Here is a 14,629-nt window from a genome sequence, read left to right on the forward strand (position 1 = left end):
ATGTTGGGTGACTGTAGGATCCGTTTTAATTAAACATAATTTAGAAGCAACAAAGAACCTCCTCGAAGCTGATCAGAAACAGTTAAATATAGACATTAATAAACTGAGAAGTGATCTTAAAATGAAGGTAAATAACTTGAGAGACCTAGAAATGCAGCCTCCTGTACCTGGATTAATGTTAGTACCAATGTCTCAAAAAGAAACTGAAGGGATGACAAGCGCTGGACTGTTCTCATCATGATGCTAGTTTTGTTTTATACTTTAGCATGCAGTTCTGCCCATGTTAGAGTTTTGTCCGGAATGAAAACCTGCTATATATTTTCCCATAATAAGCAATAACCTATGTCCTTCCTTATAATTTAAGTTTACACTGTACAAACAACTGATTGGTTTAATGACTTGTAACTTATAATGTAAAACAATACAATATAAGTTACAAGTCAGTTAGGATTCACTACAAATTAAAATCTTGTGTCATACATCCTTAAAGTAAATTACTAATGTTTAACAGACCTTAGTATGAAGTGTACTCAATGTTGCTTAGTCATTTTAGTGAGACATTAATGATTAGCTATAAAAGCATAACAGGTGGGCACAATAGTTACTTTTGCATTTATATTATAAGTGAGAATTATGCTATGTTCAGGTAAAAAAGTAATAACAAACTCTCGCTATATCTAAACCTTTCATATATCTCTACTGTAATTGGTGTAATTGGCAGATCTGAACTTATTGTTATAAAAAATGCTTATTGTCTGTATTCATTTTCTGAATATGATATCAATTACCCCTAAAGATCTATTTGCCATTCACATATCCATAGTAATGGTCTCATTTGAAACAGAGGTCAAATATCTAAATATTGTAGAATTAGTTTGGGCATAAATATATATTTTACAGTTGGATATGTGACATATTTGAAACAGATGTATTTAGAAAATATGTATTTAAATGACTTTTTTAAAAAAAAGCATGTATATTTGAAATACTTTTTGATGTTATTTTTTGTTTACTTAATACTGTTTTTCATCTATTGCCTACTATCATTGAAACAAATTTATAAACTTATTTAAAATTGTTAAACCTGAACACAGGAGGCGTATATTACTGTGCATATTATAAGCTTTTGTATAGACCATGCTATGTAGTTTTAATTGAGTTTACAACTATAACTATCTTAAACAGGTAAAATTGAAGAGAGATGGATGGCCAAATTCACAAAAAAGTAAACTCGCTTTTGAATATGGTTTCACCCACATTGAATTTGGTTGATAAAGACTTAACAACAGGTGGGCTATTAGCTTCGCTACTTTTAGAGACTATACAAAAAATAATTAATGTCTACCAGCCTGAAGTTCTTAAGTGTTCTCTATTTGTTCAAGCTGACACAAGACCAAATATTATCCTCAAAATTGTTTCAGAAGTTTAGCTGTGAATTATGCATCATATTGACAGACTACCTTGTGGATAAATTATATTCATATTAATAAAATGAACTTCCTTTTTTAACATGTCTGAGATACAGTTAGCTTCAAATGAATGTAGGTACCTATATAAGGAAGAAGCTTAAATTTCTATGATACTGAGTAATTTGAGGCTAACTGAATATAATGATGATATAAGATACTGAGTAATTTGAGGCTAACTGAAAAAATGGTAGGTAGTGTACATAGACTATGACAAAATGTGGGTACACACTTAAAAAAACATTCCCTATTTTAATTTGATTCAAGTAGTCGGAATCGAAAAATACCCTACTAAAAGCAATGACGTTTTACAAATAGACGCGTCATACACTAACAAAATTGCACATAAAAACAGCGCAGTATATACTATAGTCGAAAAAGAAAAGTTTTCCTTGGAAAACGCGGGAAACTTGATCGTGGCGGGAGCATATTTTTTCTTAATAATATTTTAATTTATAATTCTGTTAAAAGTGATCAGTCTTGAATAAGTTTGTAAGTATATATTACTTATTGTTACGCGCCGCTATCCTAGCCGATGACATCGGGCGTTTCCGGAAGTATTCGGCTGCGCGGGCAGGCTGGCAGAAGAGAAGATATGTCACGCGGCGACTATTCTATTATTATTCTCTCTGGCTGGACGTTGTCAAAAGAATGTTTAAAATTGTATTCTGTAATTATTTTGCTAATATAATGTTTACTGTAAGAAGAGCGTTTTACATTCAGAAGTGGGATTATACAAATGATAATTTGAAGTTACATTGAATTCGAATGTGAAGAGAACTATCGGAATAAATCTGTGATGAATCATTGAATGCCAAAATTAAAATTACCAGATTCTCAGATTTTAGTTACCATGGCAACGTCTACGTCTGTTGAAGTAAATATGTTGGGAATGCATATGGAACTGATGTCTGCACATTAGTACGATTCACGACATTCATAACAAAAACTTCGTTATGCCTGCTGCTTGGCTCACTGGAGAGGGTGTTTTCTTAGAAACTAAATCATTGGAGACAGGAATGACTGGAGTCATGTGAAGTCAAATCGGTGGCGCAACACTTCAGGCTGACAATGCGAACGTGCGTAACTGTTTATTTTATTTAATCTGACCTGTCTGTGGCCGTGAGCCTTTTGATAATATTCTGTCTGCAGCCATGACCATTCTGATCATATTCTGTCTGTAGTCATGGGCCTTTTAATCATATTCTGTCTGCAGCCATGACCATTCTGATTATATTCTGTCTGTAGCCATGACCATTCTGATCATATTCTGTCTGTAGTCATAAGCATTCTGATCATATTCTGTCTGTAGCCATGAGCATTCTGATTAGTGTTACTAGGTCCTATTTGTTTGAAATCGGGCAACAGGTAAACAAATCGGAATCCAGGTTGAAGGTCGAAAGACAAAAAAAAAAATGTTTAAAATATAAGTATCCGATTCAGTTCTGCTTTCTCAAATTTATTTTTGTGAATACCTTTGGTATTCACTTTGCAGAATAGCCGATGTTACGCGCCGCTATCCTAGCCGATGACATCGGGCGTTTCCGGAAGTATTCGGCTGCGCGGGCAGGCTGGCAGAAGAGAAGATATGTCACGCGGCGACTATTCTATTATTATTCTCTCTGGCTGGACGTTGTCAAAAGAATGTTTAAAATTGTATTCTGTAATTATTTTGCTAATATAATGTTTACTGTAAAAAGAGCGTTTTACATTATATTTAGTTTCATAGAGTAGTTTGTAAATATATTCTTCTTTGTTAGGTAAGTTTTTTTTTGTATATAATAATACAAGGTCTTTAAGATGAATGAAGCTCCGGATCCTGGGGGTGGTTCTTCCCCTCAAGTTGCTGCATACGTTGAGCAATCAGAAGCTGGTATGGATACTGATTGTTCCACTAGTAACAAAATTTCAAGGAAACGTAGCCTCGCAAGTTTCCAAAAAAAATTGTAAGGACTGTAACAAAAAAAAGCCTCTGAATAAAATGGCTATTGACAGAAATAGAGAATCCTGCAAATGTTTACATTCAAATGATAATGATTACAATGTACCGAGTACCGACATCGTCTCCGACTGCTTCTGGTGCTTTAAAAGAAAGTGATAACACTTCCCATAAAGTTCCAGAACCAACACAAATTAGTAGGAAAAATTACACCCCTACCGACCTGGCGCCATACATATTTCATGTTCAAAAACCAAAAAGTCGCGATGATAATGTCATACTTCACCCTCTCACTTTTGGCATTTTTTTGAAAAAAAAACAATTTTAAAAATATAATTAATGGCAGTATAAAGCGAATTGGTCGTAATAGAGTTACCTTATCTTTTTCTAGTTATATTGATGCAAATTCATTCCTCACATGCGATGGTTTACAGGCAACTTAAAAGCATTTATTCCTTCATTTAGTATCACCAGAATAGGTATAGTTAGGGGTATTCCTTTAGAATGGTGTGAGGACGATATCATTAACAATATTTCTGTTCCCACTGGGTGTGGACCAATTATAAAAGTGAGGCGCCTTAACTTTAAAGTTTTTATTGAGAAAACTGCTACCTGGAAACCATCTCAGACACTGGTTGTCACATTTTACCAAAACGCATATTTTTTTGCTATAATAATGCCTTATCAGTTGAATTATATCACTTTCCGACTGTCCAATGTTATAACTGTTTTCGATATGGTCATACAAAAATCCCGTGTCGTGGGAAACCCCGTTGTTTTAAATGTGGCCAGGCTCACAGTGGAGAGTCTTGTAATATTGATGATGACAGTGCTATAATATGTTGTATGTGCTTAGGGTGTCAGTTTGCTACAAAGAAGTCTTGTCCAGAGTTCTTGCGTCAAAAAAATATAAAAATATCTATGGCTGAAGATTGTATATCTTACTTTGAAGTAGAATTGGATAGGACATGACATGAAAAGAGTGTGTAAGAGTAGCCTCATTTTAACATTGAGCCGGTACAATTTCCTACATCAAATTAGGCGAGGCGTACTGAGGCGAGGCGCTTTAAGCGCGCCTTACAGTATTTTGTAATGATAACACTCAAAGTACTTCCCTTTGACTCGGGACTCGAAACGCAGTACCATAATGTCCATTGTAAAATAATGTCTTATTGTAATTCTTTACCTCTCTGTCCTCGTCCGATAGTTAACCACGGAGAATGAGTAACGCGACTGCCGCGACATAAAGTTTAAAGTAGTGCAATATGTAATTTTGAGCCACTCTTCCTTTTGACGTCATGTACGGGACAAATGTACCGCCCCTTATATGTCCTACTTAACATTACTTTGAAGCATCTAAGTTGCACAAACCGACTTTTAAACCCCTATGCTGATGTTGTATCAAACCCTAAAATTTCAATTTCAAGTAGTCCAACAAATAAAAATTCATACATACATACATAACATCACGCATTTTATCCCCGAAGGGGTATGCAGAGGCGCAACTAGGGCACCAACTTTTCGCCAAGTATGTTTCGTCCCATGTTGTGATAGGGGGCGAGCCTATCGCCATATCGGGCACAAATTCCAGACTCCGGGCTGATACTGAGCAGAAAAACCCAAATATCACTTTGCCCGACCCGGGATTCGAACCCAGGACCTCAGAGCGCTATTGTACCGGACGTGCAATACAACTACGCCACCGAGGCAGTCAATAAAAATTCATCTTACAAAAAAACAATTTATTCTAAAGTTAAGCCCCGATCACATCTTATAGCTGGTTTTGACCAAGTGAAACATAATGCATCATTAAATGAGACATCTCTAATGCGTTCAATTCGCTCCCCTGGCCATGCATTAACGAGGCACTGCGGTACCACGTCGTGCCGCCCTATCTCAGGCGTCTGGTGCACGCGTACCTTTCTGACAGGTACGTGATGTACCCGGGCGCCGACGGGTAGCACCGAAGAGCAATGTCGTGCGGTGTCCCGCAGGGGTCGGTTCTAGGCCCTCTCTTGTGGAACATCGGGTACGACTGGGTGCTCCGTGGTGCCAATCTCTGGGGCGTCGGCGTGACGTGCTATGCAGATGACACGCTGGTCACGGCCACGTCCAAGACATTCCAGGACGCCGCGACCCTGGCGGCGGTGGGCACCGGTCACGTAGTGAGCCGAATCAGGCGTTTAGGTTTGAAGGTGGCCCTCGAGAAGACCGAGGCCATTTGTTTCCACGGGCCTCGGCGGGGCCACCGGCCGGTGCCCACATCGTAGTTGAGGGGGTGCGGATTCCCATTGGCAAAACGATGAAGTATTTAGGTTTAATTTTGGATAGCCGATGGGACTTCCGCGCCCATTTCGAAAAGTTGAGGACGAAGTTGTCCAGGGCGGCGGGCGCTCTTTCTAGCCTGCTGCCCAACCTGGAAGGTCCTGGTATCCCCTGTCGAAGATTGTACCACGGGGTCGTGCGGTCCATGGCGTTGTACGGCAGCCCGGTTTGGGCTGACGCCCTGGGAAAGCGTTCTGCCGCTCTCCTGCGGGGCCCGCAGCGGGTCGTAGCGCAGCGGGCCATACGGGCGTACCGCACGGTCTCGTACGAGGCGGCTTGTCTTTTGGCCGGATTTCTGCCCTGGGATCTGGACGCCAAAGCTCTCTCCAATGCATTTCATTGGAGGGAGGGGGCGTCCAGGAGCGGGCAGCGTCCGACCCTGAAGGAGGTGGAGGCCAAGAGGGCCTCCTTACGGCGAGCCGCCGTAGAGGAGTGGCGTCTCAGGCTGGAGGCCCCGTCAGCGGGCTTCGGGCCATCGCGGCAGTGCGTCCTGTCTTTGCACAGTGAAAGCTGGACAGGCGCCACGGCGCGGCAACATTTAGATTGACACAGGTGCTCACCGGGCATGGGTGCTTCGGTGAGTACCTGTGTCAGATAACAGGACGGAGGTTAGCGCCGTGTGTCACCATTGTGACAACTGCCCGCGGGATACGGCCCAACATACGTTGGAGTCTTGCCCAGCCTGGGACGATGAGCGCAGCGCTCTCGTGTCAGTCGTCGGAGAGATCTCTCGCTGCCGGCTGTGGTCGCTTCCATGGTCGGCAGCCAGGAGGCCTGGCGTGCGGTGGCCCACTTCTGCGAGGCGGTCATCTCGCAGAAGGAGAGCGCCGAGAGGGATCGTGAGAGGGCCGATCCCTCCCGCCGTCAGAGGAGACGTAGGAGACGCCGGGTGGACGACTGACCGGCGTCTCCCGCCCTGTGGAATGGGGGCGTTTGGAGAATACCACCACGGTAAACCCCTGCCTGTCGTAAGAGGCGACTTATAGGGGCCACGAAGGGGTCGTCGGCGGGCAGCAGGGGCTGTCCGCCCTAGTGCATTTTGTGCATTTCTTGCACATTTTCGGTTGACCCCGGGATGGACGGCAGTGTGGCGTTGACCTCATGCTGCCGTTGACGCTGAGAGCGTCCTTCGGTGCGAGGGGCTTAGGAGCCCCCCACATTTAGGAGACGGGCCGCAAGGCGGCACCGCGCAGGGGCGGCCGCGGACGAAGACTCGGACCTGCTGTCTCGGGGAAGCCCGCAGTCGTCCCTTATGCGCCGAAGAGGGTCAACGCGGAGTTTTAGTTGGTAGGCCGTTGCGTAGGGCATGCGTTACTTAGGTTAGGTTCATTGGTTAGGGACTCGGCCCGACCGCCGCCCGAGGGTCCCGGGCTGCTTCAATTGTCGGGTCGTAAGGCAACGGTTACCCCAACATAACCGCTCAGTCGCCCCCCGCGAAGACTGGACAGTAGTAATAAGGGACTTTCTCCGCGAAAACAAAAAAAAAAAAAAAAAAAAAAAAAAATCATTAAATGAATATAACAATATATCATTATCCGGAAATGGTTGCGCCTTTTCAACTGAATTTAATAATAAAAATAATGTTCCTCAATTGTCTATTACAGAAATTATAACAACAGTGTTAAATGTTCTCTCACAAAATAATATATTTATACCGTCCAACCTTACTACCTATACTTGAAACCACAATAAATCATTTAAATAATGGATTACACAAATATAATCCAATGGAATTGTCGGAGTATAAATAATAAGAAGAGTGATTTAATAAGGTCAGTCGGGGGAAGTGCGCCATAAAATTTTCATAGCTGGATTCAATGCAAAATAATTTCTTTTTGTGCTGACTTAAGAATGTAATTTTATTAATTTAAGAATATTTGGTATTTTGTGATAACTATAAAATAATGTTAGGTTTCTTATTTAATATGTATTTATTGTGATTAAATGGATATTACAATTATATTATTGTACAGACATGTTACATGGCTGAGCACCGGAACTAGAGAGGAGTTGTGTAGGGATGGGACACATAACATTATTTTCTAATCGATTACATAATCTCTTACAATAACAACCTATAGCCATTCAAGGAAATCGGACCATAAATTAATAATATTTTGCTCAAAGTAAAAAAAAATGGTAGTAGGCGCACTTGCCTCCGGAAATGGGGTAAGTGCGCCTGTGTAAAACCGCCAATATGAAACATTATAAAGAAAACACACACTTTAGTCCATAGAGAAATAAGTTTTACTCGCATTGCTCTTGGATAATTTTTAATCACTCAATATTATAACAAACTATGGCTGTCAAATCAAATTCGGGGCAAGTGCGCCATATATATGTAAATCAGGGCTTGAAAACATTTTAGATTTTTTTGATATATAATTTTTGCTATGTTAGAGTTTTGTGTGGGGATATGTTGGAATAAAAAATGGTAGCCCTAATATAAAATCCATTTTATTTCTAAAAACTAAAAAAAACATACAAAAATGTAGAAATTAACAATTTTGAATGCGTTATAACTCAATTACTTAGAATTTGGCCTTATGACATTTAATATGTTTTAGCTGCATTATACCCAGATAACGTGCCTGATCGAACAATTGCAACCTATTCACGTAAAGTTGCTCTACACCAAGGTATTTCAGTTTTTCTTTTGTAAAACGAATTAACTAATACGCCCTTTTATTTAAGTCGGCTCAAAACAAAATACCTTGAGTACAAAAATTCTGCTGTTAAGTATAACATTTTAATAACAATAATTCATATTAGTAAAACTTATTCTCAAAAAAGGTTGGTTATATATGGATCAGGGGCAAGTGCGCCATACGACTATTAACTGTGACGCACTTGCCCTACTCGACAATTTTAGGTACATTTTTCGCATTGCTAAAAATCCTTTGTTTTAGTATATATAAATAAAATTCAGGCAGGAAGTTAAAATAAAAGGTTTAAACTATGTATTCACCTTACTGGTTTACAGAAATATGTTAAATATCTTGAAATATTTGATGTTATCTTTCACGGGATCATCTCTGTTTACAGGTCTAAATGACACTTAAAATAAAATGGCGAATAAATCGTATTAAAATGAACATAGCCATTTATGTTTTTTAGTGGAACTGTATTTCAGTTAGTGGCATAGATGTAAGATTGCGGTAATTGTATAACATCAATAGTTCTCGATTTTTTTAGGGTAGGTGCACTTACCCCGTCGGCGCACTTGCCCCACCTGACCTTATATCGTGTAAATAAATATAGTCCAATTATAGTTACTCTTTCAGCAACATGGTTGAAACCCCATTACAGTTTTAGAATCCCTAAATATTCTTGTACTAGCTTTTGCCCGCGGCTCCGTTCCGCGTTATAAAGTTTTTCGGGGCAAAGTTTTCCGTTATAAAAGTCACGCTATATATTTTCCCCGGAGCCTATGTTCTTCCCAGGGTCTCAAACTGTCTCCATACCAAATTTTATCCTAAAATGTTGGGTAGTTTTTGAGTTCAAAACGTTCAGGCAGACAGATGCAGCGGGGGGTGCTAGGTCAGGAAACCTCCTCGTTGGTGCACCCTGGGCAACGGCGCGTCGATCAGACCGATCAGGCTGATCTGCGCGCTGGCGAATATCCTGACAAATGTGCTGGTTGACGGTCGTCGCCTCTTGCGGCGGCCGTCGTGTCGCAGTGCAGGGAGATTGGCCCATCTCGGGCGGCCCCGGTTCTGTCGGGGGCGACGACGGAATCGGTGTGCGCTCACCCAGCCCCGAGCAGGCAGTGGGGGGGATTCCCTCTCCCATTGTCGCCGTCGTAGATCGTAATCTGGTGTGGAGGTCTGTGGATATGTCTCGCGCTCCTGCTGGACCGAGGGTCTTGGCTTAACCGCCCGGACCGCGAGGAAGAAAACCTCTATAAAAATCACCCCGAATCCCAAGCGGCGGCGCACCGCGAGGGATGCATGGCCGATGGGTAGTTCGGTCTCGAGTGCGACCCCGCCAGAGTACCGGCCGACACTCTGTGCGGGTTACGCTAGGCTTACCCAGGTACAGGGGCTCTGCCTGGGCGGACCACCCTTTCCCCATACTCGTGGGAACAAATATGGAATTTGATCTTTTAAAACACCCATTATAACTTTGACGCGGTTGCCTACCCCGGTTCCGTCAGGCGGAGTTCGACAGGCGCAAGCCTGTTGATGCAGACGTTTCGCAGGAGAAGAAGGGCGCTAAGCCCATCGAAGACGTGGCCGATACCAACAGGCCAATTGATATGGACTCGGAGTCGAGCAGCAGTGTCTCCTCTGTCCGGGCGGGAGGCTCTGGAGGAGGCACTCCCGCTCAAGGAATAGTTGTTCACTCTGTACGAGTGACACGGATGAGCCGGCGCCTAAGGCTCTGACAGTCGACGGCAGGGGAAGGGGACAACCCCTCTGTCGGAAAATACGTCGGGCTAAGAAAGGCACAGCGGGAACGCGATAGGCTGAAGCGGGAGGAGGCCCGACAAAAAGCCGAAAAGGAAATCGAGGAGCGCCTACGCTTTGTGAAGTCGCCGATTCCCAGGACAAATGACACGGACGAAGACCGCTCCGTCCTCAAGGAGGACCTCAAGGAGTGCGGGAATATCGTGCGCGCAATCATGCGTAAATCGGGCAACCTTAAGGGCACGTCCCAAGAGGCGCTCAACCGGGTGAACAACCTCGTCGCCCGGTACGTTGAGCAACCCGAGTCTGCCGTCATTGCGCGCCTCGAAGAAGAACGGAAAAAGCGCAGGAGAACAGCGCCCGCCTGGAAGCCAGCATGAAAGCGCTTCAAGAGGAGAACGCCACCCTCCGCCGTCGGCGAAGACCTGGAGGCGGCCAATAGCAGCAGGACCACCACAGAGGAGATGCTAGCCATGGTGGAAGCAAGGGTGCAGGCCCGGCTAGAGTCCGCACTAATGGGGCCAGCTCAGAGACCCCCTCTTGCACACGAAGAGAAGAGGAAATCCACCCCTGGGGACATACAACTCCCCGTGGCGGGGGACTGGTGGGAGGGCCGCAGCCCAAGACAAAGAAGGAGAAAGGGAAGGGCAAGGGGAAGAAAACAGCCCCCGCTCCCCAATTCCCGCCCCAGTAGCCGGACCGTCAAGTGCGCCGCCGCAAGCCATCGCTGGACCTTCAACGGCAACGGCGACCGTTTCAGTGCAACCCGCTACTAAAGGCAAGCAGACGAAGACCGCTGCAATAAAGAAAACAGCGCCAGGCCCAAAGCCCCAAAAGGGCAACAAGAAGAAGACGGCACCGTCCCCTCCGGAGCCCCGCCCTTTGCCGCCAGCTCCGGCATCAATGGAGACGCCGTGGACCGAGGTCGTGAGCAGGAAAAAGAAAAGTAAGACCAGCGCGACCAAAACCCTGGCGCCACGGCAATCGGCGAAACGCCCCGAGCCGAAGCTCCGGCCGCCGAAGTCAGCCGCAGTCACTATTTCGCTGACACCGGCGGCTGTCGAGAAAGGCCTTACCTACGCCGGGGTACTGACGAACGCCCAACAACGAGTGGACCTTAGCGGCCTAAACATAGACAGGCTCAAGCCGAAATACGCGGCCACGGGGGCGATGCTTTATGAGGTCCCAGGAGCCGAATCGGAGCAAAAGGCCGATGCTCTAGCCGCCCGACTAAGAGAATGTTTTGCGACCGAGGACGTCATCATATCCCGACCTACAAAGTGCTCGGAGCTGCGGATCTCGGGACTGGACTTCGCGGCCACCCCAGAGACGGTCAAGGCGGCCCTCTGCAGTGCCGGGGAGTATGCTGCGGAGTCGATCAAAGTGGGACAGATCCGTCCAGACAGGTCGGGAATGGGATCCGTTTGGGCCAAAGTACCAACTAGGGTGGCGAAGAAGTTAAAGGCGGCCCGCGTGAAAATAGGGTGGGTCGTAGCCAGAGTGACCGTGCTCGAGGCGCGCCCTATGCGTTGTTACCGCTGCCTCGAGCAGGGTCACGTCAGGAACGTGTGCGACTGCCCCACAGACCGCAGCGGACTATGCTACCGCTGCGGTAAGCCGGGGCACAAGGCCCGAGAGTGCAAGGAGACACCGAATTGCACCTTGTGTGCCACCAGTGGAAAGCCCGCCGGGCATCGAATCGGGGAAGGCGTGTTCTGCCTCCTCCCGTAAATCACGACGTCGCCCACGTAGGAGACCGCCTGCCGCTGAGGTTCTGTCCCAGCCGCAGGCGGCGAGCCCACCGCAACAAGTGCAGTTAGCGGCCGAGATGGATGTGGAGGAGATCGTCCATCAATAATGGACCTCAGTTTCCTCCAGGCGAACATCAACCACTGCGCCCGCGCCCAGGACCTGTTGTCCCAAAGCCTGGCGCAGTGGTCGGTGCAAGTGGCCGTGGTCGCCGAACCGTATTTTGTCCCGCCCCGCGATAACTGGGTAGGGGACATCGACGGGTCGGTGGCCATCATCACCCAGGGTGCCGCTGGCTCCCCGCCCTTCGCAAAAGTCGAGAAGGGCCAGGGATGCGTCGCGGCTCTGTTGGGGACTTGTGGATAGTAGGAGTTTATTTCTCCCCAACAGACCCTTGGCCGAATTCGAAACGTTTCTCGTTCGGCTGGGGGCTCTGGTTGAGCAGGGCCAACCTCACCCGACGATCGTCGCCGGCGACTTCAACGCGAAGTCCGCGGTCTGGGGTTCGCCGGCGACCATCGCTCGCGGTGGGGTCCTGGAGGAATGGGCGATCTCCGTCGGCCTGGCCGTCCTGAACAGGGGGTCGGTGAACACGTGCGTGCGGCACCACGGCGGGTCTATTGTGGATCTATCGTTTGGGAGCCCCGCCGTCGCACATTGTGTCCAGGGCTGGAGAGTCCTCGTGGGCGTGGAGACGTTGTCGGACCATCGTTATATTAGGTTCGACGTCTCCGCGCCCCCGAGTATCCGGCCCAATAGTGTTGGACCGAGTGCCCCTCAACAGGACGGCCCGCGGTGGGCTCTAGGACGCCTCGACAAGGAGGCCCTAGAGCTGGCCGCTCTGGCAGTCTCGTGGCTCCCTGCGCCGGAGGGTCCGGTGCGGGTCGAAAAGGAGGCGGAGTGGTTCGGGGTGGCAATGTCGGATGTTTGCGACGCCGCCATGCCCCGGGCGCTCCGTCGTCCTCCGCGGCGGGAGGTGTACTGGTGGTCGGCGGAATTAGCGCAGTTGCGCGCGTCATGCGTGGCTTCGCGCCGCCGATACGCCAGACATCGCCGCCGCCGTATTCGCAGTCAGAATCACGAGGACCAGGAGCGGCAGCTCTACGGTCTCTACAAGGAGGCGAAAAGAGCGCTGCGGGTGGCCATTCATAGGGCCAAGGTCGCGGCACGTAAGGAGTTCTTAGAGACTCTCGACGCGGACCCGTGGGGCGGCCATACAGACTAGTGTTCAACAAACTTCGATCGGCGGCACCCCACTGTCGCAGAGTCTCCGGCCTGATCTTCTGGCCAATGTAGTCGCGGCCTTGTTCCCGGCCACCGAGTATACCACTCCTCCACCGATGGCGCCAACGGAAGTGGCGTCATCGTCGTTATCGGCAGGGGATATTCCAGAGGTTATGCCCGCAGAAATGCGGGCGGCAGTGTTTCGGCTGCGGGGCAAAACACCGCCCCGGGTCTCGACGGCATCCCCGGGAAAGCCTGGGTGCTAGCCCTCGAGCACTTGGGGCCGCGGCTCCGCCGCCTATTCTCCGCCTGTATGGTGCAGGGCGTCTTCCCGGCGCGTTGGAAAACCGGGAAGCTCGTCCTGCTGAAGAAGGAAGGGAGACCCGCAGAGTCGCCGTCGGCCTACCGGCCCATCGTGTTGCTCGACGAGGTCGCCAAACTTTTTGAGCGCATTTTACACGCGCGCCTCGTCGAGCACCTCGAGAGGGTCGGTCCCAACTTGGCCGACAATCAGTTTGGTTTTCGGGGTGGACGCTCTACCGTCCACGCGATTCTGCGGGTCAAGTCGCAGGCGGAGGAAGCAGTGGCCAGGGGTAAAATAGTTATTGCAGTTTCCCTTGACATCTCTAATGCGTTCAATTCGCTCCCTGGCCATGCATTAACGAGGCACTGCGGTACCACGTCGTGCCGCCCTATCTCAGGCGTCTGGTGCACGCGTACCTTTCTGACAGGTACGTGATGTACCCGGGCGCCGACGGGTGGCACCGAAGAGCAATGTCGTGCGGTGTCCCGCAGGGGTCGGTTCTAGGCCCTCTCTTGTGGAACATCGGGTACGACTGGGTGCTCCGTGGTGCCAATCTCTGGGGCGTCGGCGTGACGTGCTATGCAGATGACACGCTGGTCACGGCCACGTCCAAGACATTCCAGGACGCCGCGACCCTGGCGGCGGTGGGCACCGGTCACGTAGTGAGCCGAATCAGGCGTTTAGGTTTGAAGGTGGCCCTCGAGAAGACCGAAGCCATTTGTTTCCACGGGCCTCGGCGGGGACACCGGCCGGTGCCCACATCGTAGTTGAGGGGGTGCGGATTCCCATTGGCAAAACGATGAAGTATTTAGGTTTAATTTTGGATAGCCGATGGGACTTCCGCGCCCATTTCGAAAAGTTGAGGACGAAGTTGTCCAGGGCGGCGGGCGCTCTTTCTAGCCTGCTGCCCAACCTGGAAGGTCCTGGTATCCCCTGTCGAAGATTGTACCACGGGGTCGTGCGGTCCATGGCGTTGTACGGCAGCCCGGTTTGGGCTGACGCCCTGGGAAAGCGTTCTGCCGCTCTCCTGCGGGGCCCGCAGCGGGTCGTAGCGCAGCGGGCCATACGGGCGTACCGCACGGTCTCGTACGAGGCGGCTTGTCTTTTGGCCGGATTTCTGCCCTGGGATCTGGACGCCAAAGCTCTCTCCGACGCATTTCATTGGAGGGAGGAGGCGTCCAGGAGCGGGCAGCGTCCGACCCTGAAGGAGGTG

Source organism: Manduca sexta, chromosome 28, assembly GCF_014839805.1.
Source record: "Manduca sexta isolate Smith_Timp_Sample1 chromosome 28, JHU_Msex_v1.0, whole genome shotgun sequence".
In the NCBI taxonomy this organism is placed as follows: domain Eukaryota; kingdom Metazoa; phylum Arthropoda; class Insecta; order Lepidoptera; family Sphingidae; genus Manduca; species Manduca sexta.